Source organism: Primulina huaijiensis, chromosome 2 (assembly GCF_012295235.1).
Source record: "Primulina huaijiensis isolate GDHJ02 chromosome 2, ASM1229523v2, whole genome shotgun sequence".
In the NCBI taxonomy this organism is placed as follows: Eukaryota; Viridiplantae; Streptophyta; class Magnoliopsida; order Lamiales; family Gesneriaceae; genus Primulina; species Primulina huaijiensis.
The window spans coordinates 6,141,211-6,146,718 of NC_133307.1; positions in this window are offsets into that span (position 1 = coordinate 6,141,211).

Genomic DNA, 5,508 nt, shown 5'->3' on the forward strand with positions numbered 1-5,508 from the left:
AAAAAATTTAAATAGTAAACTCTTACCTTCTGAATTTAAATAAAATGAACGACTAAATTCTTGTAAATAATCCAAATACAAAATATTTTCATTGCATAAAAAATATCATGCATCACTACTATAAAAGCGTAAAATAAATTCAGAGTAAAAAAAGTTTAACGTGCATAAAATTCTTTCATAACAATAGCGGTCCTCGGGTTTACACAGCACACAGTCTGAGCAAGCTCACTGGTCGTCACCTCTTGTCTCCTCAAAAGCATCAACATCTGCATCGATCAAGTCTAGTGAGCCTAAAGACTCAACAAACATAAACCATGAATAGCACATAGTACTTAATAAAATAACATGCATTTTAAAGTAACGTGTACGAAATAACACCTGAACATACATAAACATAGACGTGCCATAATTGGATAAACATTTTCATAAAAGTGCTTCCATCATAACATATATAATCATACTAAATTTTGCGTAGAAATATGTTCAAACACTACAAGAAAATACTACTTCAACAACACATCAAAGAAAACGGTTTCTATTAAAACTGTTGTGTTTTTTCATTTAACAACGATTTTAACAAAAATCGTTGTCGTATCCTATAAAAACGCACTGAAAGACAACGAATTTTAAAAAATCGTTGTCTTTGATGTGTCTACGACAACGTTTTTTAAAAACCGTTGTCGTTGACACATAAACGCGTGTTTTTTTTGCTCGTTGACACATCAACGACAACGGTTTTTACAAACCGTTGTCTATGAGGGTGTTTTTTTTGCTACGACAACGGTTTTTAACAACGGTTTTTAAAAACTGTTGTCTTTGAGCGTTTTTTTGGGCTACAACAACGGTTTTTAAAAACCGTTGTCTATGAACGTTTTTTTTGCTACAACAACGGTTTTTAAAAACCATTGTCTACAAGCATTTTTTTGGGCTACAACAACGGTTTTAACAATCGTTGTTTTTGAGCGTTTTTTTAGGCTACGACAACGGTTTTTAAAAACTGTTGTCTATGAATGTGTTTTTTTTAGCTACAATAAAGGTTTGTGTACACCATTGTCTTTCTTGTGGTTTTTGTAGAACTACGACAACGGTTCTGTAAAACGTTGTCATTTTTTAATGTTTTTTTTTAATCAAAAACTGTTGTGATCGTTCTAAATTTTTTAAAAAAATCGGTATTTTGCGACGGGTTGAAAAAAACCGTCGCTAATTTAAACTAGCGACGGTAATAACCGTCGCTAAATATTGCGACGATTTGATACAACCGTCGCTAATTCAAATTAGCGACGGTTGTCTTAAACCGTCGCTATGGGTTTCAATGTTGTAAATTTAAATTCACGACGGTACAAACGTCGTAAATTTAAAATATGCGACAGTTTTAAACAACCGTCGCTAATCGCGACGGTTTTTATAAATGTGTCGTTACTAGCGATAGTTTAAGCTAAAACCGTCGCCAATAGCGACAGTTTAAGCTAAAACCGTTGCAAATGTCGACGGTTTATACAAAACCCGTCACAATTTGACTATAAATATCGGCGCACTTGTACATTTTCTCCCCACACAAAATTTTTCTCTCCCTCAACAAAATTTTTCTATCTACACGAAATTTTTTCTCTTCCACAAAATTTTTCTCTCTTCCACACATTAATTTCAGAGTTAACATTATAAATATTATTATTATATGACAAAGATTTAAATTTTTTATTATTATAATTATTAAATTTTGAAAGTATATTTTTTATTTTCCGTAAAACATTAGCGACGGAATTTATATACCAAAACAGACGGAAATCATATATAAACCGTCGCTAATTAGGGACTGTTTTCATATAAAAACTGTCCCAATATATAGTTTAACAATGATTTTCCAATGCTACGACAACGGTTTTTCACCGTCGTCTTTAGACGTGTACGACAACTATTTTTCACCGTTGTCTTTGAGCGCACCCTTTAACTACAGGACCTTTAACAACGGTTTTACAAGACCTACGACAACGGTTTTTCACCGTCGTCTTTAAACGTCTACAACAACGGTTAAAAACCGTTGTTTTTGAGCACACCCTTTAACCAAAGGGCCTTTAACAACGGTTTTATTTGACCTACGACAACGGTTAAAAACCGTTGTCTTTTGCCTTTTTTTTTGTAGTGAAAGCAAGTGGCCTGTAACATAAATCGTCTGATTAGACTAAATCACAGTACTAGGCTGACAGGGATCATCACAGCCTTTTGACCGGATGTTCACTCCCACATACATAAATCTCCGGTCATACTTTACCGGGTGGAGAGGTCTCTGGTTATACTTTACCTCTTTCTAATCCCATTATCAAAAGTCCCTAGTCATGCTTTATCGGGTAGACACATGACAAATCACATACTTCCAAAATAAAATATTTTTTCACGTGAATCATACTTACAAACATCGTGGGCTTCGTTGGAACGCCTTGGACTTCTTGCCATAATCATAAAATTTAAATAACTAAACTTCACATAAAAGCCCAAATGTACACATGCGACTCTCCCGAATTAATTAAAATATCCTAAGACTTACCGTACAACTCGGGACTCGAACCATACTTAGACGACATTCTAACTACTCTCCAAGACCCTAAACAGCCCCGAACTATAATCAAACAAACTTAAAACAACCTATGATCCTTAGAAAACAAAACTATCCCAAGGAAACACAGTATGACCCATATGCGCTTCTAACGGCTCCACGCTTAAACCAACTCGAACCGAACCTGAACCAGGCCTTAGACTTGACCCTTAGACATAATGTAAGACCATGGTTAAGCCTTTTTTAACTCAGAACCAGTGCCTAAGCCCCAAAACATCAGAACCATGACAACCCCTACATGAGAACCCAATCTGCGCAGCTGTTGGTTCACTGGTTCCAGCCATCTTGCTGTCACTATATCCCATAAACGACCACCACTAGGCTCACCATAAGACCCTAATACATGCCCCAAACTGTAGCCAAGAGCCCTGGTCCAGCCCCTGCATAGAAACAAACCACCAAACCCACATAGCTCATAAGACTCGAAAGAAAACAACATGTGTTCTCCCTTTTCCTATGCGCAACCGGACTCTTCTAACCCTATCCAGACCATCCCAGGCTCTTAACTTGACCCCAAGACACTGTCCTAGCCATAGCCACAAGCCCTAACCATCCCATGCACTGAACCAATCGGACGAACACAAACAGCCCACTCCTCACACATGCAGGCAGCTTGTGCATCTTAAACTTTTGCGACCTTGTACTCATCCAGTCGACTCCCGGACCATGAAGGACTGATAAAAAACATCTAAACACACCCTAAAACATACCCATACATAGCAGCAAATATCTAAGAGATCCCAACGAAGCCTGCAACCAAAAACTTGAGAAAACGTGAAGAACATGAACAACTTTTCACAACTTGAGCGAGTTTACGAGTTATCAGAAAATTACGAATTTGCTATTGAATCGAAGATAACACAAAGTGATACAAATCATATGATGAAAACATTTCCATAAAACCAAACTATAAATTGCAGAAATCGAAATAATAGAAGATAAGGGTTTTGTGACACATAATTTTTTCCTAGGTTGTGCGGTTTTACGATAAAAACCATATTTCTCTCGTTTATTATCAGAAAATTACGAATTTGCTATCGAATCGAAGTATTACAAAGTACTACAAATCATATGTTCAACACGTTTCCAGAAAACCGACCTATAAACCGCATGAATCGAAATGGCAGCAAATGGAGAGTTTTGTGACTCAAAATTTTCCAGAAATTGTTTAAACCATAATCCATTGAACTTTGCATATAATGAAGAAATTTTCATGCATAATATACATCAAAATACATAATATGATGAGATCGATGCGTAAAAAAAAAGTTTATACATGCTTTTGTGTTATAACGCACGGAGATATCGAATACCGACACGGTGGATTATAGGGGATTACCTGGAGACGCTTGTTGTATGTTTTCTTACTAGAAAAAGAACGTGAATATTCAAAAATATGCAAGAAAGAGGCTGAGATGGTGGCTGCTGAAAGAAGAGTTTAGAACCCTAGTTTTTTTACCTCCAAATTGTAACGTGTATGTGTGTGCGCGTTGTGTGTGTGTGTTTGCGCGTGAGTTAGGTGAGTATATTAGAGTTAAAAAATGCTTAATTAACTAATTAGTGGTAAAATATTACTAATCTAATTATTTAAACCCACTCAAAAATTTGATAAAATAGTTAAGTACCAAATTTTTAAGATTAAAATTTCCAAATTTCGAAAATAGCGAAAAGTAGTACTTAAAATCCTATTTTAACTTAAACACTAATTAAATACATTAATTAAGACATAAAATTCATTATAAAATATTTTACACCCAATTTAAGGTTTAAATCCCCAAATTTTCAAAATTTACATTTTAAAAGCCTAAACTCTTATAAATCATCTAATAATTTAAATTGAAATTCAAAAATGCTAAAATTCATAAATACTTTAAAATAACAAATTTTCTTGGCTTAAATAAAAATATAACATTTTATTAAATCACCTATATCGTCTTCGGTCTTCTTTCCCCGATCTCGGATAGAATATTCTCCTGAAAAGCTAAAACTCGAAAAAATATTTTAATTTGCATAAAAATAAACATATAAACATATAGCATTAATTAAATCATGTAACATGCATCATTTAACTCATTTTTAAATTAATTAAATAAGTTAACAAATTAAATCATGCTGTGGTTTTCGTGTACTGGTTTTCGGGTACCACATATATAATACAAATATTTTTTTTTATTGTTGTGTGTTAGAATTAAAGGTTTTGGAGTTTGACAAATTAAGAATCGAAGTGAGCATAACTGATCAGCTCAACTGAAGTAACTCGAACTGAAGCTATCTAAATTGTAGTCATCCGAACTAAAGATTAATGTGTTAAAACAATCGGATGCAATCAAATTGAACAAAGTAAAACTGAATTTGCAAAGTCAACTGAACTATCAGTTAGAACTGAACAGGACGCCCTAAGTCAGTTTATTGATCAGTCATATAGTTAGTTCAACTGATCAGTTAAAAAGTCTAATTGATGATCAGTTTGACACGTCATCGGTTAGTTCAGCTATCAACCGACAAATCGTATGCAACAGACTGCAACTAACGGAAGGAGCGCCGCATTAGCAGACTGCAACATCGTACTATTGTCAGAAGAATATTGAAATATTCAGAAAGGACAAATCGACAGATAAGTATTAATTAATGCATTCAATGTTACAATTGGAAACAAAGCCTATAAATACCTGAGAAGTTCAGTGAGAAAGAAGTTGTTGATTTCCAAATTCGAGCACATTTAAAAGACTCAATTATACACGATTAGTTGCAATATTCATACAGAAAAGCTCACAGTTCACAGATATATTCATAGAATTCAGGCTATTTTTTGAGCAAAATTACTAGCTCATTACATTGATATATTTGATCTTATTAGATCAGTTGTGCTACGAAAGAAAATCAGTTGTGTACTGATA